The following is a 25,009-nucleotide window of genomic DNA, read 5'->3' as shown; positions in this document are numbered from 1 at the left end:
AGAGGAGGTTTATTTGCTAGTGACATCTAACATTCTTTGAGAGTGGAGACTTCAAAACATGTTTTTCTTTCTTTCACTGCCTTTTGTTTTACTGTTTTCAGTTGCAATGAATTACTTTTCTCTTACATATTTGCTCTTTGGGGTTGGGGTATAAGGGGCTGAGGGTTTGGGTGGGGAACTAAAATGTTTTAACTGAAAGGGTGTAGAACGAAGCCAATGATATCAGTAGTTTGTTTAAGTCAATAAATATACCTCAAGATCTAACTGCACAAATGATTTGTGACAGCTAAGCTGTTTTAATACAGCTGTTTAAAAAAGGACCACATAAATGCCAGTATTTAGTCAAGGGACTTTCAGATGCTGTTAGATGTAAAACTATCATGGACAGTTGCATAGCTGAAATACCTCTTGGGTAACATGAGCAAAGCACAACTAGTCAGTGCAGATATGGCATGTGTTTTCTTTATACTTCAGTGTGCAATGAAAGCTTCCTTTTGTGGCACAAAGACAGCTGCCTTTGGGTTAACCAGTAAAAACTCTTGAAGTTTTTTTTTCTACAGAATGTATTGCATGAACAATACAGGGAGCCCCGAACTGTGTTCGAGCTATCAAAAAGAAAGTTTGAACCACATTGCTTCCTCTAGTTTATTTTAATCTAGTTATTGTGCTTTCCAAGTTGATGCTTGAGAACATATTCCCTAGCTCACGCTGTTTGAAATTCTGGTCAATGTAGGGGATGATTCGTTTCCAACAGGTAAGTGAATCTGAGTTTGCAGGAGAATCGTGCTTTTCTCACTGAGCAGCTATATTGAGTATTTCCACTTAAGTATTTAAAACGACTGGCCAATTACCTTTTCCATTTATTATTTTTCATCCAGAACTTAAAATATTCCAGCATGTTTTTATATTGAAAGCTAATATTAATGTCAAAATAGGACTATTATTATATTCTATTTTCCTGGAATTATTAACAAAGCTAGCATGAAGCTGTAATGTAACAGGCTATTTTAAACATTAAAGTGAGTGAGAAATTGGCAGCAGCAGAAACAGCTAGGTGTTGTCTCATCATGTCTTCTCATAAAACAGTTGCCAGCTGTCATGACTAAGTCTGTGGCTTAGTGATTGTGGGAAGTACTCTTCAGTTACATTCCAGAAACTTAAAGATTACAAACCTCTGGATCTTTTCTTTTACTGCTAAATCATTCGCTAGTGGATAGTTGCAGAAAGGGTTTTAAATTGATCACTAAAGTAGTTAGTTTCTTAAGAAGAACTTCCACTTGTGTTTTCAAATCTCCCTATGATCTGTTTTGGTATATATAGATTCCACGACACTTTTAGCATGCATAAAGAGTACTTGCTTGCTGGTTAGAATTCAGAGTCACAGGAATGTTACATCACTGAAGGAGGCCATTCAGCTCCTCATGGAAACATTGGTTCTATAAGACTGTGAGACATAGGAGCAGAAATTAGGTCATTTGGCCCATCGAATCTACTCCCCATTCATTCATGGCCGGTCGTTTTTTTTTAAACTCCATTTTCCTGCTTTCTCCCCACAACCTTTGATCCCCTTGGAAATCAAGAACTTATCTATCTCTGTTTTAAATAACTCAATGACCTGGCTTCCACGGCCATCTGGGGCGATGATTTGCACAGATTCACCACTCTCTGGCTGAGGAAGTTTCTCCTTATCTCCATTCTAAAAGCTCTTCCTTTTACTCTGCCTGCAGGTCCTTGTCTCTCCTACCAAGGGAAACATCTTTCCAACATCTACTCTGTCCAGGCCATTTAGTACTTAAATCGATGTTTCAATTAGACTCCCCCCTCATCCTTCTAAACTCCATCGAGTAGAGTCCCAGGGTCCTCAAAGGCTCATTAATTCTCAACTAAAATAAAGCCACCAACAGATTAATACGTCATTTGTTCATTTGGATCAGGAATTAGTCCTCTGTACAATGTGTGCGGATGGATGTCTTCAAGGCCAAGCCACAACAGGACATCTTACCAATTGAGCAGCAATTGGGAGCTTAAGTGTTGCTTAGCAAGCTGCTTGTCGAATCTAGAGCCCCAGCTCTGAAGTCATGGCTGCCTGAAACTGCCAGCCAATCGAAGGCAAGCAATCTCAGGAAGGGGAACAGCATTGCTGAAGTCTGAGTTTGCACACCATGGCAGGCAGGTCACTTGGACATCCCAATCAGGACAGCAGCCATTCTGCTCACTTGCAGGAAAGCTGTGATTGGATTAATGGTGGATTTAAGGTGCCTAAGTGGCTGGTAATTGACACTGAATCATCTTGGAAAAGGTTGACCATTACGTACCATTCTGATCTCATCCACCCTGCCTCGAGAGAGGAAAATATCACAACCTTAGTGTTTTTGGAGCCTTGCTCTATATGGACTTTGTATCCAATTTTTTTTTAACATCATTGTGACTACAATGCAGTGTGCTTGGTTGTGAAATGGTTTAGAGAATCTTGTATACATATGAAACCTCTTTGTACAAAGCCCTTTCTCAAGAAAAGCAATTCCTGACTGTCTCCCAATTTATTTGAAACTGTCTCAGTCTTTCATCACTCACCTGCTTACTTAGTCTATTTCTACAAGAAATTTAGATATTTATATAATAAAAGTGAAAGGCTGAGAAGTATGGGATCATTGAAAATATGTATTTTTGGTTGATTTCTAATCAATTAATTTACTCCTCTATCGAATGGAAAAATTTGGTTTATTTGTTTTCACCTGTTTTACTTGGCAACATTTAACTTACATTTATGTTTAAGGTACTGCTTTGTGTAAAAGGTTCAGTGTAACCCACATGAATGCTGTCAAAAAAAAAGTGCAATACTTCAGATGTGAGAAAACTGACCTAAAAGGAAAGTGCTGGAAATAATTAGGGTCAGGCAGCATTTATAACAAGTTACCATTTCCGGTCAAAGGCTTCAGATTGAAGAGTGATTCTGTGTGCCAGAGAGGGATTGGTTTCTTCAGAATGATGGAAGTGGAAGACACTTGTTGGTGGCTGAAAGTAAGGAGGATTGTTAGTTGAATGTGGCAGAGGTGGAATGTGAGCACAAAGTGGTCGTGGGAGGGAAGTGAAAGGGGGAACAGCAAAAGTCTGGCAATGAATTTGACATGGTCATGGTCTTTCTTACTGGCTAAGTCTTGTGATGCTCAGCTATCCACTCCTGCAGCAATGGGTTCCACAGATTCACCACCCTCAGGCTGGAAAAAAGTCCTCTTTGTGTCAGCTCTAAAGAGTTGTCCATTCACTCTGAGGCTGTGCCCTCTGGTCCTAGTCCCTCCTACTGGTGTAAATGTCTCACTATCCACTCTATCCAGGCATCTCCGTATTCTGTAGGTTTCAATAAGATCCCTCCCTCACTTTTGTAAACTCCATTGAGTACAGATCCAGAGACCTCAACTGCTCCTCAAATGTAAAACCCTTCATCCCAGGAATTGTTCTCATAAACCTCCTCTGGACCCCCTTGAAGGCTCGCACATCCTTTCTTAGATATGAGTCCTAAAACTGCTCACAATTCCTACACGGAATGACAATTGTTGAGAGTTAATGGCCTGTCAAGGAGTATCTGGGCTATTTGTAAATAACATTTAATTTTTTTAATGCGCTTGCTATGCTGACGTTGCCAGACTCTACATTTAGAGTCATGCAAATGAACAGTACAAGTACAATATACTTGCACTCCTGGTCACTGAACTGTGAAAATTCAGATGATAAATATTTAAAGCATAATGTGTGACCCAGTGGATGTTTACAGCAATTTGGTAATGTTCTAGTTAAATTGTAAGCAAATATATTTTGCACTGTTTTCAATGGTACATTAAAACCAGCACAAACCCAAAGTTGCCTTAAGCTATTGTTTTGGATTTCAAATCAGACATTTGATTTCGCTATAATTAAACTGTAGTTCTTGTCACTTTGAACCCAGACAACAAATATTTACAATAACAGAACATGAGTATTTTTGTTGCCACCATGATTAGTCTATTGTTCAGACTCGTAGAGGTTTACAGCATGGAAACAGGCCCTTCGGCCCAACATTTGTGGGATGTTGATATCCTACAATAAGTTTGTTTTTGTTAAACAGAAATGATGTGGAGATGCCGGTGTTGGACTGGAGTGGACAAAGTTTAAAAATCAGACAACACCAGGTTATAGTCCACAGGGTTATTTGGAAGCACTAGCTTTTGGAGCACTGCTCCGACATCAGGTGGTTGTGGTGAATAAGATTGTAAGACACAGAATTTAAATTCCATAAATTCTCTGTCTTACAATCTTATTCTCCAACTACCTGATGAAGGAGTAGCGCTCTGAGAGCTAGTGTCATAGCGTCATAGCGATGTGTGTCCAAATAAACATGTTGGACTATAATCTGGTGTTGTGTAATTTTTAATGTTAAACAGAAAGTGGTTGTAACCGTGGTTCTTTCATCTCTACAAGAAACCCTGCTGGTTACATATTACTTAAGTTCCCTGATTCCTGACTTTTCAGTTCAAAAATGGTGTAAGAGTTGTATTTGTATATAAAATATTGCACAAATTGAATTTACCTGTTGCTACACAGTAGACGACATTGCTATCTGCCTTTGCTAAATGTGCAAATTTAAGCAAAGTAAGCCAACCACCTTTGCAAGGATTCTGAGACTGGTCCAAAACAATTCCTCAATTTTTAAAAAAAGCTAACCTTTTAACACAAGCTTTGAGAGTGTGGACCTTTTCTTTTCAATTTCAACACATATTTTCTTTTTAATGAAATACTTCCTCTTTTGAAGCAAACTTAGTGGGTGTTGCAAATAATTAACATGTATGTTGTCACTCAAAATATTATTTTGCCTTTAAAAGGTTTCAGTGAGAAGGAAGTGTAGTTTTTAATGTGTGGTTTGGTGTTAGATGTTTTTGACATAAGGTATGCAGGAAATATTGTGTGGTGTTTATGTTAAATGTGTTAACTTTGTGTTTCATAGTAAACATATTTGTTCAGATTTTTAGATATGGGTAAAGTAGGCAATTTGATGTTTACTTCACACCAATAAAATGAAACATCATAATTCATCATTAAAACCTCCTAAAACTACAACTGTGTGGCACATTACCATTTAAATCTTTTCAAATAGTTCATAAATTTGGGATAATTGGTTCTATAAGTAGAATTGTAAAACCAGTACTTCAGCAATTTTGTACACTACAGCAGATTTCAACTAACAGTTCTACATGGTTTGTAACCACACAGTTCAAATTACCTAGAAAATAAAGATGACTAGGCTTAATTACCTCCACCTATATGCTTCTGTGCCTTTGCAGAAGTAGTGGTGTCAGTTTAGTTCCTTCAGGGAAGGCTTGATTTTCTTTCTTGCCTGATTAAGACCATCGATAGTATCTTTCATCCATTGCTGAAAGACAAAATACTTGTGATTATATTGTGCCTGTCTTGGTCACAGTATGTTTCAAATGTTCTGTGCAGGTAATGAAGGACTTTTTGAAGCTTAATCACTGTTGTACAGCTGAAAATAGAGCCACTAATTTACATACAATAATCACATTCCAAAAAGAGCATTGAAACCAATAACCAGATCAGCTGTTTGTTCATTTTGAAATGTTTACAAAATCTTCACAATGAGGCTGGGAATATCCCTTGGACCTGCTTTACCTAGTGTCATGGGATCACTTGCATACACTCGTGGGCAGTCAGGATTTCCATTACATCCTCCTATATCCTCCAGTCCTTTATCCTGTTATCCTAAAGACAGCCACCCCCCTCAATCTGCTGTAATGTGATTGGTAGCTGAAGCTGGCACTTCATACCTACTGCAAAAGGTGTTCCGTTCTCCCTGTGAAGTACTGAAAATCTGCACGTTTTATTTAGTTTCTCATGACACACTGTTTGGGGGGAGATGATCAGAATAGTCAATAGACAATAGGTGCAGGAATAGGCCATTCTGCCCTTCGAGCCTGTACCGCCATTCAATATGATCATGGCTGATCATCCTTCATCAGTATCCTGTTCCTGCCTTATCTCCATAACCCTTGATTCCACTATCCTTGAGAGTTCTATCCAACTCTTTCTTAAATGAATCTGGGGCAGAACATTCCACACAGCCACCACTCTCTGGGTGAAGAAGTTTCTCCTCACCTCGGTCCTAAATGGTCTACCCTGCATTTTTAAGCTGTGTCCTCTGGTTCGGCACTCACCCATCAGCAGAAATATGTTTCCTGCCTCCAGAGTGTCCAATCCTTTAATAATTTTATATGTCTCAATCAGATCCCCTCTCAATCTTCTAAACTCAAGGGTATACAAGCCCAGTCGCTCCAGTCTTTCAGCGTAAGGTAGACCTCGTGAACTTACGCTGCACTCCCTCAATAGCCAGAATACAGAAATTATAATAGGATAGTTATGTTCTTGAACAGTTGCTAGAGCTACCAATCCAGCCGATCAGATCAATCTCCCTTTTAGACATTTTGCATTTCAGCCTGTTCAGAGATGTCATTGCACTTGTCTGGAACAAGTGAGACTTGAACCCAAATCTCCTGACCCAAAGGTAGATATACAACCATTGTGTTACAAGATCCCCTCAATGTCCCTTTTGCAATGTATCCTCGTGCTCTTATTGCATGCTCTATGACATCCTCAATATTCAGCATTCATGACTCCCCAGAAACAAGTAGTCCATGACCAAATGCAGCAAGACCTGGACAATACCCAGGCCTGGGCTAAAAAGTGGTAAGCAGCAACAACCATTTCCAAAATGAGCCGAGTTATGTATTACCTTTTGACATTTAATTGTTATCATCACTGAATCTCTCACTATCAACATCCTGGGATTATCATTGACCAGATATTCACTGGATTCACCATATAAACACACTGGCTACAAAAGCAGGTCAAAGGCTAGGTTATTGCAGTGAGTAACTCCCCTCCTGACTCCAAATAGCCATCTACAAGGCATAAATCAGGAATATGATGGAATACTCCTCAATTGCTCAGATGGGTGCAGCTATAAGAAGTTTGACAAAGTAGCCCGCTTAATTTGGCACTATATCCATAACCATGCACTCCCTCCACCACTGATACTCTGCATCAGTGTGAGCTATCCACACGATGCACTGCAGAAGTTCACCAAAGATCTTTAGACAGCACCTTCCAAACCTGTGACCACTTACATTAAGAAGGACAGGGGCAGCATACGTACTAGAAATCCCACCACTACCAATTTCCCCTCCAAACCACTCACCATCCTGACTGTCATTGGGTCAAAATCCTGGAATTCCCTTTCCAACTGCATTGTATTCTATTGCAGCACATGGGACTGTGCTAGTTTAAAAAAGCAATTCATTATTACCTTCTCAAAGGCAATTAGGGATGGGCACTAAATGCTGGCTGAACAGTGACGACCACATCCCACAAGAGAATAAAGAAAGCTTTTTGATTGTGGAGTACCTATTTATGCTACTGATTTTTAGCAGAGTAATTTGCTGTCTCTTCTACCACTACTAAGATTGAAAGATCAAAAGTGTTTCCTGAAGAATTTTGGTGTTTGCTTCAAATGCTATTCTATTCTATAAGAACATTTTCCTTCCCTGAACTATTTATTACACTGATTTATGATGTGCCTTTTTTTTAGATTAGATTACTTACAGTGTGGAAACAGGCCCTTCGGCCCAACAAGTCCACACCGCCCCGCCGAAGCGCAACCCACCCATACCCCTACATCTACATCTACATCTACCCCTTACCTAACACTATGGGCAATTTAGCATGGCCAATTCACATGACCTGCACATCTTTGGAGTGTGGGAGGAAACCGGAGCACCCGGAGGAAACCCACGCAGACACGGAGAGAATGTGCAAACTCCACACAGTCAGTCGCCTGAGGCGGGAATTGAACCCGGGTCTCTGGCGCTGTGATGCAGCAGTGCTAACCACTGTGCCACCGTGCCGCCCTTGTAGCTTGGTAGCTCTGTCCATAATCTGTTTGAATTTGTTTAAAGATAATATAGCTACATTTGGGTTCCTATTACCCAGGCTGGACAGACACCAGTACCTATTGGAACTATATTCAAAGAGATCTTATTTCTTTCCCCCCCCCCCCCCTCCTCCCCAGAGCAAATCTAGTTTGAAAAACAATTCCAACACAAAGAGAAACATCTGATACCCAAAGTTTTGATCTGCAAAATGAATTCTGAGTATGTTCAAGACTTCAGAAAATGTTAAGAAAATCATTGGCAACAGATCATAGAATCATAGATCCATACTGCCTTGAGAGGCCTTTTGGCTCGTTGAGTCTGGATCACCAAAACAGTCCCACTTTCCTCAACTAGGCCCATACAGCCTTGAATGTTATGACTCTTCATGTGCTCATCTTAAGTACTTGTTAAAGTTTGTGAGGTTTTCCAGCTGAACTACCCTCCCTGGCAGTGCATATCTGGCCCCTACTACCATCTTGATGAAAAATCTTTTCCTCAAAATCCCCTGTAAATATCTTGCATTCCAGTTTGAAATTATGTTTCCTTGTTATTGACCCTTCGACTGGATGGAACAGCTGTCCATATGTGTCCATATCCCTCATAATATTATGCACTTTTATCAGGTCCCCCTCAACCTTCTGTACTTCAAAGAAAACAGCCTGAGCTGTTCAGGCTTTCTGCAGAGCTGAAATGCTTGATCCCAGGCAACAACCTGGTGAATCTCCTGTGCGTCCCTTCAGTACAAACATACCCTTCCTATAGTGTGGTGACCAGAACTGCAGACAGTACTCCAACTGTGGCCTAACCAAAGTTCAGTACAGCTCTGACATGACCTCCCTGCACTTTATTATTTATGCAACGAGTAATAAAGGCAAGCATCTTGTTTGTTGTAACTACCTTATGAACCTGGCCTACCACCTTCAGGGATCTGTGGACAGGCAGTTCATGTGTGATTAGAAGAGAAGGGACAACAGCAGACAGTCAGTGGTTCATGACTTGATAAGGTGAGCAAAAATGGAGTAGGCAGAGAATTAAATAAAAGTAAATCCTGTAGTTTAACCTGTAACTTGTGCTTGATCTAAGAAATAAAACTTAAAATGTCTTAGCATTCTTTTTGGTGACATAGCTACGTGGAACAGTCACATAAACTAGTCTTGAGCGACTGTAAGGTAACTAAAATTAAATAACTTTATAGATTAAAAATAATATTCAAGTGTGTCTGAAGTGGCACGACTGAAATTATTACCATAGAAATGGAAGTGAAGGAAGTGGATAGGAATAATGCCCCATGTGCAAAATGTTTCATCAACCAATAAATAATTTGCAATGTGTGAAACATTTATTTTAAAGCAAAATCACGTGGCTATTTTGAACAAAGCATGCAACACTATGGAGCTGATGTTTTTTTTCCCCACTTCCTGACCCATGTGGGCAATGGGAAGTCATTTGGGAAAATACGGCAAGATTGAGCATCACATTTTTCCATTGTCTCAGGAAAAGAAAACCTGATATTCTACCCGAGATTTGAACAGTGAGATGAGAATCCCACCAAGAATGGCAAGAGGCTTATTTGCTTGCTTTTTACATTTCAGAATGAGCTATTCTCTCCTCATTTGTGTGCAGTTTGTTGTTCTCCCATATGGCAGAGCGAGAGAGAGAGAGAGAGACACACACACACACACACACACCAAATAGTGACGGTTTTCAGCATGAACATCAAAGTGGGTGCCTGGCAACTCCTCTGAGCCTCCATCTTGGCCAGGTCCATGGGTAGAATTGCCTGTCCATGGATTTTGACAGTGGACACACACCAGTCTTACCAAATCACTACAGCATATCTTCAACTCATGCGGTGTACAGTTCTCAACTTAAATGCTGCACCAAATTGATCCCTTACATTGTAATGCTACTGCTAGGCCACTTTGTCTACAGGGATAGGCACCCAGCTCGTGGATTGGAGCAGGATGCATTGTGAGATGCTTTGTTTGCTCTCTTAGTGCTCACTCATTTTGTGCCTACTTGAATGTTCACAACAACCCCTCATTTCCTTGCCCTTTTGCACATTGAAATGTCATTTGAAAGTTATAAGCATTAAGTACTTCTGGTTTGCTTTGGCTTCCAGCACAGACACATTGCCAGGCAACTGGTCATGTTTGCCAACAGGGATTAGTCAAGAAAGTGGACATGTTGCTTTATGCCACTATGCTATGTCAGCATCATATTTGCAGCATATGCCAGGAGATTGCATGGCAATGTATGGCATTTTTAGATTAGATAACTTACAGTGCAGAAACAGGCCCTTCGGCCCAACAAGTCCACACCGACCTGCCGAAGTGCAACCCACCCATTCCCTACATTCATCCCTTTTACCTAACACTACGGGCAATTTAGTATGGCCAATTCACCTGACTTGCACATCTTTGGGCTGTGGGAGGAAACTGGAGCACCCAGAGGAAACCCACGCAGACATGGAGAGAATGTGAAAACTTCACACAGTCAGTCGCCTGAGTCGGGGATTGAACCCAGGTCTCTGGCGCTGTGAGGCAGCAGTGCTAACCACTGTACCACTGTGCCGCCCACAGGCATGTGGTGTTATCTAAATGACTGTGTGTGAAGGTCAAAGGGAAGTAGTCTTCAGCCAAGTCAAGGGTGTTGCCTTCAGGAAGGCATACTGGTATAATAAGTCAAGGGCATCATCAGATACCAGCTTGGACATGGTCAGCTGGGCACTTGAGGCAGTCAGAGGTCCAGGATATGAGCAACTGAAACTCACTTCTGCCTTCAGGAAAGGCAGGTCTGAATGCGTTCTATCACAGACTGCTGTGGGACATGTGGAAGGAAATTACAAGGGCTCTGAACCAAAGTTTTATTTCCTGTTTGGCAACAGGGGAGGTGTCCGAGGACTGAAGGGCATTAATGTGGTTCAATTTCTCAAGAAGGGTGGTAGGGATAGACCAGAGAATTACAGACCAATGACTCTTCCTTAGTCATAGGGAAACTATTGAAAAAATTTTGCAGGAGAGAATTAATCTGCACTTGGAGAGACCAGATTTGATCAAGGATAGTCAGCGTTGCTTTGTCAAAAGGCGGTTATGTCTAATAAATTTGATTGAATTCTCAAGGAGATGACTAGATGTGCAGATGAGGGCAGTTGGTGTAGTTTTATATGGACTTCAGCAAAGCCTTTGGCAAGGTCCAACATGGAAAACTGATTTTTTTAAAAATGTAAAAGTACATGTGATTCAGGGTAACGTGGCAAGTTGGATCCAAAATTTTCTTAGTGATTAGGGGACAGAAGGTGGTGGTAAAAGGCTGTTTGTGTGACTGGAGGCTGGTGTCCAGTGCTGTACCACAGGGATCAATGCTGGTCGCTTATTGTTCATGAGATCTATAAATGATATTGACAAACATGTAGGTGAGGCTAATGAGTAAATTTGAGACAAAGATTGGGCGTTGACAGTGAAGAGGATATTGGACCTCAGAAAGAGACTTTGTGGAGTGCCTCCGAGATGGATTCTTAGAACAGCTGGTGCTGGAGTCTACCAGGGAGAAGGCAATTCTGGATCTGGTATTGTGCAACGAACCAGAATTGATCAGGGACCTTGAAATGAAGGAGCTGTTGGGAAGTAGTGACCATAATACAATAAGCTTCAATCTGCAATTTGAGAGGGAGAGGGTACAATCGGAAATGACAATATTTCTGTTGAATAAAGAGAACTATGGAGCTATGAGGGAGGAGCTGGCCAAAGTACACAATGGTGCAATACCTTAGCAGGGATGACAGTGGAGCAACAATAGCAGATATTTCTGTGTATAATGCAGAAGATGCAGGATCAGTTCATTCCAAAAAGGAAGAAAGATCCTATGAGGAGGCATGGGTGGCCGTGGCTGACGAGGGAAGTTAAGAATCATATATAAAGTTAAAAGCGAAAAAGTATAACATAGCAAAGGTAAGTGGGAAAACGGAGGACTGGGAAGCTTTTAAAGAACAACAGAGGATTACTAAGAAGGAAATACGCAGAGAAAAAATGAGGTACGAAGGTAAACTGGCCAAAAATATAAAGGAGGATAGTAAAATCTTTTTTTAGGTATGTGAAAGGCAAAAAAATTGGTTAAGACTAAAATTGGGCCCTTGAAGACAGAAACAGGGGAATATATTACTGGGAACAAAGAAATGGCAGAAGAATTGAATTGGTACTTCAGGTCTGTGTTCACTGGAGAAGACACAAGCAATCTCCCTGAAGTAACAGTGGCTGAAGGACCTGAACTTAAGGGAATTTATATTTGCCAGGAATTGGTGTTGGAGAGACTTAGGTCTGAAGGTTGATAAGTCCCCGGGGCCTGATGGTCTACATCCCAGGGTACTGAAGGAGGTGGCTCGAGAAATCGTGGATGCGTTGATGATTATTTTCCAGAGTTCGATAGATTTGGGATCAGTTCCTGCAGATTGGAGGGTGGCTAATGTTGTACCACTTTTTAAGAAAGGAGTGGGAGAGAAAGCAGGAAATTATAGACCAGTTAGTCTGACCTCAGTGGTGGGAAAGATGCTGGAGTTTATTATAAAGGATGAAATTACGACACATCTGGATAGTAGTAACAGGATAGGTCAGAGTCATCATGGATTTATGAAGGGGAAATCATGCTTGACTAATCTTCTGGAATTTTTTGAGGATGTAACTCTGAAGGTGGACAAGGGAGATCTAGTAGATGTAGTGTACCTGGACTTTCAGAAAGCTTTTGATAAAGTCCCACATAGGAGGTTAGTGATCAAAATTAGGGAACATGGTATTAGGGACAAAGTACTAACTTGGATTGAAAGTTGGTTGACTGACAGGAGACAAAGAGTAGTGATAAATGGCTCCATTTCAGAATGGCAGGCAGTGACCAGTGGGATACGGCAAGGATCAGTGCTGGGACCGCAGCTTTTTACAATATAGAAGATGATATAGAAGATGGTTTTAGTAATAACATTAGCAAATTTGCTGATGATACTAAGCTGGGTGGCAGAGTTAAATGTGAGGAGGATGTTTGGAGATTACAGGGTGACCTGGACAAGTTAGGTGAGTGGTCAGATACATGGCAGGTGCATTTTAATGTGGATAAATGTATGGTTATCTACTTTGGCAAGAACAGGAAGGCAGATTACTACCTAAATGGAATCAATTTAGGTAAAGGGGCAGTACAAAGAGATCTGGGTGTTCTTATACACCACTCAATGAAGGTAAGCATGCAGGTACAGCAGGTAGTGAACAAGGCTAATAGCATGCTGGTCTTCATAACAAGAGGGATTGAGCATAGAAGCAAAGAGGTTCTTCTGCAGTTGTACAGGGCCCTGGTGAGACCACACCTGGAGTATTGTGTGCAGTTCTGGTCTCCAAATTTGAGGAAAGACATTCTGGCTATTGAGGGAATGCAGCGTAGGTTCATGAGGTCAATTCCTGGAATGACGGGATTACCTTACACTGAAAGACTGGAGTGACTGGGCTTGTATACCCTTGAGTTTAGAAGACTGAGAGGGGATCTGATTGAGATATATAAGATTATTAAAGGATTGGACACTCTGAAGGCAGGAAACATGTTTCCGCTGATGGGTGAGTGCCGAACCAGAGGATACAGCTTAAAAATGCGGGATAGACTATTTAGAACCGAGATGAGGAGAAACTTCTTCACCCAGAGAGTGGTGGCTGTGTGGAATGCTCTGCCCCAGAGGGCAGTGGAGGCCCAGTCTCTGGATTCATTTAAGAAAGAGTTGGATAGAGCTCTCAAAGATAGTGGAATCAAGGGTTATGGAGATAGGGCAGGAACAGGATACTGATTGATGATGATCAGCCATGATCATATTGAATGGTGGTGCAGGCTCGAAGGGCAGAATGACCTATTCCTGCACCTATTGTCTATTGATATAGACAGGTTGGCCAAGTGGAATTTCCTGATGAAGGGCTTTTGCCTGAAACGTCAACTGTCCTGCTCCTCGGATGCTGCCTGACCTGTGCTTTTTCAGCAACACACTCTTGACCAGTGGAATTTAACCCTGATAAATGTGAGATAATGCACTTTGGAAGAAGTGATAAGTCAATGGAGTTCTCTGTGAATATCAGGATATAAGAAGCTCAGGAACAGAACAGTGTTGGGCAGTTTGTCCACAGATTTCTGAAGGTGGCAGGACAAGTGAATAGGGTAATTAAGGTATGTGGGACGCTTGTCTTTTTCAATTGCAGTATTTGTTGGAGTACAGTGTGCTATCCTTTAAGATTCCTCATGTCATATTTGCAATCCACATAAAGGATACTTCTGCACTTCAGTGTTATTCAGGCTACACCTGAGCTGCATTGGCAACTATCATTGTACTGCTACAGCAAGGAAACTGCACACTTTGGGAGTGCACCCAGATCATGGACTAGACCAGACTGCATCACCAGGCCCTATCACAGTCCTAGCACTCGCCTACTTTAAGCCTGCCTGGATTGTCACAGCATCTCCGCCTTGCATTACTTCACCTTGCCTTGTTTTTGTACTGCGCCCCATCAGCCAGAGATACCAATATCCAGTTACAACTGTCTTGCCTTGTTTGTTGCAGATACAAAGCCAGGAAGCTTGTCATAGTTGCCAGCAGGCTTTAGTCAAGTCAAGGGGGATGTCTTTGCTCAGGGTGTCCTAGCACAGAAAGTCAAGGGCAGCCTCCAGTCATAGTGCAGGTCCTGCTCAGGATGGTCAGAGTCAGGATAATCTCCTCATGAAGGGCCAAATGGTGGGCAGCACAGCACTCCTTTTGACTCATTTTGTTCTATTGTGGGATTGTTTTCCTCATAAGTTAATGGATAATGGACAAGTATCACGGGAGATGAAAGTTGGCGACAGATATAATAGTTGGCGCGGGTGAGGAGTGTTCATAATGAGCATGTAAGCAATGCAGAGGGCCTACAGGGTTAATGGTGAGAGAGCACAGGGAAAATGTTGCAGGAAATGGTGAGAGTGGTAGAGCCCTTTGGTGGGTGCTGGGTACAGAGCAGAGATAGTGTGAGCTACTGGGGAGAAGACAGTGTAACACCCAATGGCAGAGAGAAGAGGACATTAACCTACTTCCTACAGTCCTAGACATTACACCAGACAGCAGCTTCATACAGACTGGTGTGATATGATGTTGCAGCCTCCATTGCTGATCCTCGGGAACAAATAAGTCCCACCTATGAAGCATCCAGGGCCTTCAGGATGTTGCCTGTAAAGCAAAGCATCCACTTCCCCCATCTGCCACGTCCAGGACAAATGTCAGGGATAATGCAAGGCAGCTCAGGACTGATAGCATTTGTCTGGGTCATGATTTGGAGATGCCAGTGTTGGATTGGGGTGTACAAAGTTACAAATCACACAACACCAGGTTATAGTCCAACAGGTTGAATTGGAAACGCTCGCTTTCGGAGTGCTGCTCTTTATGAAGGAGTGGCGCTCTGAAAGCTAGTGCTTCCAGTTAAACCTGTTGGACTATAACCCGGTGTTGTGTGACTTTTAAATTTGTCTGGGTGCATAACTGGCTTTTATAGTTGGTGTATCCACAAAGGATGCCAGTCAATTCCAGATAGAGACAAAAATAAAGTGCAGATTTCCAGTGAGTGGCAAATTGTTCTGGGAACAGTGAGTGGTAGAATAGGACAAAGCTCGGCTGTGATACCTGGCATGGGGGTGGGAACAACAACTAATTTGACGGGTTTGTAAAATTCAGTGGGAAACATGCTGGGCAACATGATAAGAATCCCTTCAATAATTTCAATACAACTTGTACTTAACCAAAAACAGTAAGTTTCAGCCATGTTTTGAGCCCAAGATACTTTGTTTACCAGTCGTATTCATTTTTAAATTGATTTTTAATCTGAATAATAGTAGATGACCAATAAATGTGCCCAACTGCAGTCCTAAGCCTGTTCCCATTCAACCCACTGAAGATTTCACAGGAATTGAACGTTATTTGTAAAATATTGTTTTCAGTGCTCACAGAAATAAGTATTCACATTTGTTTGTTTGAGAATTAAAACTTAACTCCATATAAAGGACTCAACAATTAAGAGAAGTGGCTGATTCACTAAAGTTAGTCTTGCTTAATCTCTGACCTGATTAAGCTATTAGGTAGATTGGTGCCAGACAGAGGGAATGGTTTGGGATTATATAAACCTGATGAGTTGTAACTCCTACCCTATTGTTCCACGCTGGTCAGGAGGATTATAAACGATATGTTGTGGTGAAGGGATTTGATTCTGCTGACAATTCAAACATATGCTCAGCCACAAGGTACATGTCCACAGAATTATTTTGAGAATCTGGTACTCTATTAAAAATAGATTTTATACATTTTTCTAGAAAGAATTTATTGTGCAGTACATCAAGCAGAACATGTTTTTGAAAAAGTTCAGGTTTTTATGTGTTGCTTCCCTTTTACTTGATCTCGGTTATTTCAGAGGTCTCTCTTTATGTATTTTTGAGAAAGTGATTAACATGTGAGAATAGCTTGAAACTAGAATTATACTCATTCTACCCTCAGGGGTAAAAGGCAGAACAACCATACAGCATGCTGAGGATCTCTGTGACATTATACTACTCTGTAATGCAGCAATGTGATGTGGAAGTGCTGGTGTTGGACAGGGTGGGCAAAATTAAAAATCTCAAAACGCCAGTTTAGAGAGTCCAACAGGTTTATTTGGTGAGAGAGCACAGGGAAAATGTTGCAGGAAATGGTGAGAGTGGTAGAGCCCTTTGGTGGGTGCTGGGTACAGAGCAGAGATAGTGTGAGCTATTGGGGAGAAGAGGACATTAACCTACTTCCTACAGTCCTAGACATTACACCAGACAGCAGCTTCATACAGACTGGTGTGATATGATGTTGCAGCCTCCATTGCTGATCCTGGGGAACAAATAAGTCCCACCTATGAAGCACCCAGGGCCTTCAAAGCAAAGCATCCACTTCCCCCATCTGCCACGTCAGAGCGCTGCTCCTTTGTCAGGTAGCTAGTGAGGCAGGTACATAGGACATAGAATTTGTCAGTAAAAGATCAAAGTGTCATACAACTGATACAATGTATTAGACAAACCTAGATTACTGTTAAGTCTTCAATCACTTAGAATAGGGAATGCAGGGAACAATTAATTTAATATGTAAATCCCAGAAGTTCTTTCAAGTTGCAGCCCCAAGATAACTTAATGTTTTAACAGTGAGTTTTAAAAAAGTGACATCTAAGGTGTGAGGTTATAGTCTGTTTGTATCTCAAACTGGAGTCGGACTTGTTTTACTTCTAAGGTAGGAATCCATAAAATGCCACATGGACTGACTGCCTACAGGTTGTGATTTTTTTTAACAAAACAGAATGTATCTGCAAATACAAATATGTAGAGTCACCAAATAGACTTGTGTGCGAGGGAGAGAGAGAAACCATGTGTGATAGAGTAAGTGTCTGTGAGGGTGTGCGCGTGAATGTATGTGTGTGAGAGAGAGGGGGTCTGTATACGAGTGTGGGTGTAGGTGTGCGCGTGCGTAGTGTGATGGGGTTACCTATAGTGTGACATGAGCCCAAGGTCCTGGTTGAGGCCATCCCAATGGGTATGGAACTTGGCTATCAGCCTCTGCACAGTGACACTGCGTTGTTGGGTATCCTGAAGTCAGCCTTGGAGGAAGGTCACCTGAAGATCCGAGGCCAAATGCCCCTGACCGCTGAAGTGTTCCCCAACTGGAAGGGAACATTCCTGTCTCATGATTGTTGCAAGGTCTCCATTCATCCGTTGTCATAGCGTCTGCATTCTGTCTGTATGTCTCTCTCTCTCTCTCTCTCTCTCTCTCTCTCTCTCACTTTCCAACTCCTGCGCCACCCCCCCCCCCCCGACAACCACAATTCTATTGGGGTGAATTTGCATTTGCAGATACATTTTATTTTGTTCACAAACCAAACAATCTGTAGGCAGTCAGTCCATTTGATGTTTTATAAATTCCTACTTTGGAAATAAAACCAGTCTGACTCTCGATTGGGATACAGACAGACTCTAACCGCGCACCTTTAATGTATTGTCTGAGCCGAGATGTCACCTTTTTTTATCCACTGGTAAAACCTTAAGTTATTTGAGGCTGTGATTTGAAAGACTTTCTGGGATTTGCATATTAATCAGTTGTAACCTGCATCCTCATTCTAAGTGATTAAAGACTTAACAGCCATTTAGGTTTGTCAAATCCATTGCTTCAGTTGTATCACACTTTGACCATTTACTTATGAATTCTGTATCCTGTGTACTTGCCCCACTAGCTACCTGGTGAAGGAGCAGTGCTTCAAAAGTTTGTATTTCAAATAAACCTGTTGGACTATAAGCTGGTGTTGTGATTTTTAACTTTTTACAACACTGTCACTCTTCTCACTAATGCTGTCTTCTCATCTTGCATGTTTCCCATATGACACATATCTATCTTATACTGTTGCTGTACTAATATTTTTAACATAGCATTAATGATCTGTGATAACTTTTACTGCATCCCGAATTTCCTTTTATCCTGAAATAGGAAATGCGCAAAACTTGGGCGTAAGCTTGTGAAATAAGTATTTGAAGACTAAGTTAACAGGCAACAACTTATGAATTGCTTCATCAAGTATATGATAAGTGTGTAAGGAAAAAAGTCACTAAAAATGATTTGACAGATTCAGAATGTATCCTTTCTTCAATTTTTCTGAAAGTAAAGGAATTAGATATGTCTTATGATAAATTGATGGGGAATTGTAGGATATGGGGACCATTCTTGAGGAATAAAGAAATGAAAATAATGCTGACCTATAAAAGATGATTTAAGGAAAATTTAAAGGCCATTTAGCTTGATATTCCATTGTCAGCAAATTGCTGAGAGTCTGGAATGGTAATCTAAAGGAACAATGATAAACTACTTGGAGAAGTGTAGAACAGGGATAATGTGATTTTGAAACTGTGACTTATTGCCAGGGTGGGAAAATTTAGTTTTTGAAGAAGTATACTGCAATCATATTTGGAATCTGTAATCTGCATGTTGTAATAATTTCCCTACAGTAAAGTAAAACTTGTTGAATGCACAATTGTTAGTATCCATCCTAATGGGAATTAAATTATTATTTAGAGGACTGCTATTTTTATGCTTTACTGTTAAATAACCATGAATATACAGAATCTTATACTGAAGGGGTGTGTGAGTACATGAAATGCATTTGTTACATTTACTGCAGGCACTGCTGTTTGAGGAAATTAGAAAGTCTAATTCACACCATACCTGCTCACTTTAGTGAGTTGTGATCTGTCAGTTTATTGCAAAATTACCAGTAAGTCAGCACAAGTTACTCATGGTTTTGTTTTTGCTAGGAGCAAATGTGGTTAGTGCATGTTCTAAATATCAATGACAAAGCTTCACAAAACCACTTCTCCAGCTTGCAGAATTTTATGCTAGGGAGTAGGTTGCTGAGTTATAGAGTCATAGAGATGAACAGCATGGAAACAGATCCTTTGGTCCAACTCATCCATGCCAACCAGATATCCTAACCTAATCTAGACCCATTTGTCAGCACTTGGCCCATATCCCTCCAAGTCCTTCACATTCATATACCCCTCCAGATGCTTTTTAAAAGCAGTAATTATACCTGTCTCCACCACTTCCTTTGGCAGCTCTTTCCTTGCACGCACCATCCTCTGGCTGAAAATGTTGCCCCTTAGGTCTCTTTTATATCTTTCCCCTCTCACCGTAAACCTATGCCTTCTAGTTCTGGACTCTCCACCCCAGGGAAAAGACATTGTCTATTTATCTTATCTATGCCCCTCATGATTTTATAAACCTCTATAAATTACCCCTCAGCCTCTAACACTCCAGAGGAAACAGCCTCAGCCTATTCGGCCTCTCCCTATAGCTCAAATATTCCAAATCTGGCAACATTCTTGTAAATAAACAATAGGTGCAGGAGTAGGCCATTCGACCCTTTGAGCCAGGACCACCGTTCATTAGGATCATGGCTGATCATCCACAATCAGTATCCTGTTCCTGCCTTATCCCCATAACCCTTAATTCTACTATCTTTAAGAGCTCTATCCATCTCTTTTTCTTGAAAGTATCCAGAGACTTGGCCTCCACTGGCTTCTGGGGCAAAGCATTCCATATATCCACCACTGTCTAGGTGAAGAAGTTTCTCCTCAACTCTGTTCTAAATGGCTTACCCCTTATTTTGGCTTACCCGGTTCTGGACTCACCCATCAGTGGAAATATACTTCCTGCCTCCAGAGTGTCCAATCCTTTAAAAATCTTATGTCTCAATCAGATCCCCTCTCATCCTTCTACACTCAAGTGTATACAAACCCAGTTGCTCCAATCTTTCAACACTTGATAGTCCCACCATTCTGAGAATTGACCCCGTGAACCTACATTGCACTCCCTCAATAGCCAGAATGTCCTTCCTCAAATTTGGAGACCAGAACTGCACACAATACTCTAGGTGTGGTCTCATCAGGGCCCTGTACAGCTGCAGAAGGACCTCTTTGCTCCATACTCAATTCCTCTTATGAAGGCCAGCATGCCATTAGGTTTCTTCACTGCCTGCTGTACCTGCATGCTTGCCTTCATTGACTGGTGTAAAAGAACACCTAGATCTCATTGTACTTCCCCTTTACCTAACTTGACTCCATTTAGATAGTGATCTGCCTTCCTGTTCTTGCCACCAAAGTGGATAACCACACAGTTATTCACATTAAATTGCAACTGCCATGCATCCGTCCACTCACCTAGCCTGTCCAAGTCACCCTGTATTCTCATAACATCCTCCTCACATTTCACCCTGCCACCCAACTTTGTGTCATCAGCAAATTTGCTAATATTACTTTTAATGTCTTCATCTATATCATTAATGTATATTGTAAACAGCTGCAGTCCCAGCATCGAACCTTGTGCTACCCCACCGATCACCGCCTGCCATTCTGAAAGGGACCCGTGTATCACTACTCTTTGCTTCCTGTCAGTCAGCCAATTTTCAATCCAAGTCAGTATTTTGCCCCCAATACCATGTGCTTTCATTTTTGTTCACTAATCTCCTATGTGGAACTTTATCAAAGGTTTTCTGAAAGTCCAGGTACACTACATCAATTGGCTCTCCCTTGTCCATCTTCATAGTTACATTCTCAAAAATCATTTCTGAACCCTTTCAAGTTTCACAACATCCTTCCAATAGGAACGAGACTAGAATTTCATGCAATATTCCAACAGTGGCTTAACTGATGTCCTGTACAGCAGCAACATGACCTCCCAACTCCTGTACTCAATACTCTGACCAATAAAGGAAAGCATACCAAATGCTTCTTTCATTATCCTAACTACTTGTGACTCTACTTCCAAGGAACTATGAACCTGCACTCCAAGGTCTTTGTTCAGCCGCTCTTGCCAGGACCTTCCCAGTAAGTGTATAAGTCCTGTTCTGATTTGCCTTTCCAAAATGCAGCACCTCATATTTATCTAATTAAACTATATCTGCCACTCCTAAACCCATTGACCCATCTGATCAAGATCCCATGAAAAAAAACTCTAAAGCATTCATGTATTACTGGCAAAGCAGTTGCCTATCTCTGTACAATAGAATGGGTTGTTAGGCTATTTCAGAGGGTTGTTAAGAGTTAGCCATGTGCCTTGGGTCTAGAGTCATACACCAGTCAGATTTGATAAAAAAACAACAGATATCCTTTGTTGTATTAAATTGGTGAACCATGTGATTTTCTCAGCAATTTTGTTATGACGGTCTCCTTTAATTTTTTTAGATTCCAAATTAATTTAATTAACTCAATTTAAGTTTCACAGTTGCATTGTGGTATTTGATTCCTGTAGTTTTATGCATTAAAGATGCTGCCAGACTTACTGAATTTCTCTAGCACTTTGTTTTTATTTCAGATCTTCTGCAGTGTTTTGCTTTTATTTGACAGATGACTGTTCCTCCTGTGCCAGTGATGACCCAATCAATCAGCACCATCCTCTCATGTTGTATAAATTGAGTACCTCTTTTTTTAAAATGTTGTTTCTTGTACCCAATTTGACTGCAAAATGAAAATCTTCATCTCTTGATTTAATACGAGAAAGTGGGAAAGTACATTTTTAAGAAATTGAAAATTAAATTTTAGAAGGGAAAATCCTGCTCAAAATCTGATTTTTTTTATTGGGGGAAGTAATAGAGAATGCAGTGGACAAAGTGTGGCTTAGTTTTAAGAAAACCTTTGAGAGGATATAACAAAGGTCACAATTGGAGAAGATTGTTCGGTATCATAACATAGGCAACAATTTGGATGTTAAAACTGTTTAAATAGGGGAAAAAGGCAGATGTTAATTAGTTTCTTTGCCCATTTACATAATTCTGCATCTTAAGAATTTATAATTTGAACTTTTTTAGATTACTTGCTGTGTGGAAACAGGCCGTTCGGCCCAACAAGTCCACACCGACCCGTAACCCACTCAGACCCATTCCCCTACATTTACCCCTTTTACCTAACACTACGGGCAATTTAGCATGGCCAATTCAACTAACCTGCACATTTTTGGATTGTGGGAGGAAACCGGAGCACCCGGAGGAAACCCACGCAGACACTGAGAGAATGTGCAAACTCCACACCAAGATTCGCCTGAGGCGGGAATCGAACCAGATCTCTGGCGCTGTGAGGCAGCAGTGCCACCATGCCGCCCATCTGAACTGTTCCTGTTTAGTGTATAAAGAAATAGTTTGAACATAGGTCTAAAAGGAGTTATGTCTAAATCTGCAAGGATACTAAAATAGGTAAAGAAGGTAATCTTGGGATCAAGGAAACCATGAGGAGATGTTGATAAAATGGTGGAACAGTGAGATAAAATTTGATAGTAATTCAAATAGAATCTGTTTGAAGAAATGCATTTGCATGGGAAATCTGATGAATATGGAAGGATAGAGGGACCTAGGATAACCAGACCTTGAAAACAGCAATTCAAGTGAGATGAAATGCTAACAGAATATTGTTATGGCATCAAGGTACTAGGCAGGTGGGTAACATTGAGTCTGATGGTGTAGTTTTGGACTTTAGATTTCTGGAAGTCCTGATGAGGCAATAAAGAAAATCACTCAGCTCCTCCTTGGATGGTGGAACACAAATATCTCTGAGGACAAAACAGAAGTCTTTAACACAGATTTCTAGAAGGATTTTACAAGAAGTGTTTAAAGTTATGAAAGAATTAAAAAGGGTAGATAGGTACATGCTTAATAATGGTTCAAAGATCTAAAATGGGGGGACTTTGAATACGAACAAATGTAAGTGATTTTGGAAAAGGAGCAGGAGAATTGTTTGTCTTTTAGACAGATTGAGAATCTGAGAAATGCATGAGCTGGAATTCATGATTGAAGCAGAGCAGTGTCAAAATGAAAGTTGGTCTGAAAGAGATTGAGGTGCAGGTTAGACATGGAAGTAGGGTTAGTGCTTGCGTATTGAATCCCTCAACCAATACCACCTCAAATATTATTAGGCTATTACAAAAGTGCCGACAATATAATCATGCTGGCTGCCATCTTTGTATGCAAGAATGATTGATTACTTTAAAAAAAACTGAGTAAAGCAATTTGTTCCAAAGTTTTGAAAGACATTATACAAATGTACCCCTTTTTTGTCCTCTTGCTCTGTCCAAATGTGACTACATTTTGGGGAGCAGGAAGAAAAATACTGAGTGATGACCCTCGACTCTTGACCTAAGTTAGCTACACAAAGACTGGAAATTCCTATTAACCTTAGCATGTTTCATGCTGTCAGTATCAGTGTCTATGGTGACATAGACCTTCCTGTTACCAGTACAGATTAGCTTGAGAAGGAAGAAAACTTGATCTGCATTTATACGTAGCAGTCAACCATTAAAAACAGTATGCTTATGTACATTGATATATCAAGAGTACCACAATGCTCATCAGGCTCTTTGTTCTGCTCAGATCATCTTTCAGGTAGCTTTGCTGCCACCAGCTCTTCTTGTAATGCTAGTCCACAGGGCTTACTAGTATTAAGTGGTGAAGGATTGAAGGGGTTAAGTAGTTGAGGATTAAAGCTTTAGTCATATTGTCAGTAATAGCAAAGTGAGTTGGCATGATGAATAGACAAAGAAAGGATAACAAATAAGACATGCAGGCAGTCAGGTGCAGTAATGTAGAAGCTGAACTATCTGCAGGATCGTATTGGCTTTGGGTAAAATGCAGTCAATGCCTGTGAAAGACTGTGGGAGAAACAGATAATCTCAGACACCTGGAGAGAAGTGTGGGAATTGTAATATGAACGTTGTAAAGTTTTCTGTACACGCTGGATTTATCTGTAAGCCCACCAGACTGAGCTTTGTACTTCATAGTGATAAAACTGACTGTCCTGGCGTGCATATGCAATAAACAACCATATCCTGATTTCCTGAATTCTTTTATTAATTTGTTGTGTTGTCCGATAATGAGGATTAACCATCGATAAGTCTTCAGAAGAGACACAAATTTTATTAATATGTATTGATTAATTACATTGGAGTACGGTCGCAAGTTACATTAACATTAGACTAGTTAACTAGATTGCACTTTATAAGTTACCCTGGTTATCTCTTAGGAGATAGCAATACCTCTTAAGTTACATGGCTGTCAACAATAGAGGAAAAACTAACAAATTAGAACAGCTTTAAACAGCTAACCAGACTGACTAATTCATTCCAGAGACAATCATTTATATCTCATTGGCTGGAACTAAACAAAGGCGTTTATTAACTCTTGCAGAGCAAATTCTTTGCACAACATTCACTACAGCATTGGAGTTAGAATATCTATCAACAATGAAACAGAACAAAGCACGTGGTGTCATTTCAGGAAAATATTGAATGAAGATCCAGTGTCTAGCTTTAGACGCATGAATTGAGAAATTTTTCAACTCGGCAAACACTCACTGCCTCTGTATGTACATGTACCAGGTCACCTCATTACATGAATGTTTTGCTGAAGTACTTAGCTCAGCAGGCAACGTTAATGCCACTTGGAGATGATCAGTAG

The 25,009-nt window shown here is 40.8% G+C and overlaps 1 protein-coding gene across 3 annotated transcripts in view; it reads left to right on the top strand.

The window, feature by feature from the left end:
• The window catches only part of LOC140486140 (E3 ubiquitin-protein ligase MARCHF3), a 120,642-nt gene that overhangs the window by 13,691 nt on the left and 81,942 nt on the right, over positions 1 to 25,009 (top strand). Inside the window, exon 1 of one of the 3 annotated variants that reach the window (XM_072584833.1) lies at positions 575 to 754. The exons of the other annotated variants lie outside the window; for them this stretch is intronic. The gene's annotated coding sequence lies outside the window, so the exon portion shown is untranslated. Of the gene's footprint in view, positions 1 to 574; positions 755 to 25,009 lie in introns of those variants that run through there. 3 annotated transcript variants of the gene reach the window in all.

The sequence above is a fragment of the Chiloscyllium punctatum genome, chromosome 2 (genome assembly GCF_047496795.1).
Source record: "Chiloscyllium punctatum isolate Juve2018m chromosome 2, sChiPun1.3, whole genome shotgun sequence".
Taxonomy (NCBI): Eukaryota; Metazoa; Chordata; class Chondrichthyes; order Orectolobiformes; family Hemiscylliidae; genus Chiloscyllium; species Chiloscyllium punctatum.
Note: the sequence above shows the minus strand (reverse complement) of the source record. Positions and strands in the feature narration are given on the sequence as shown.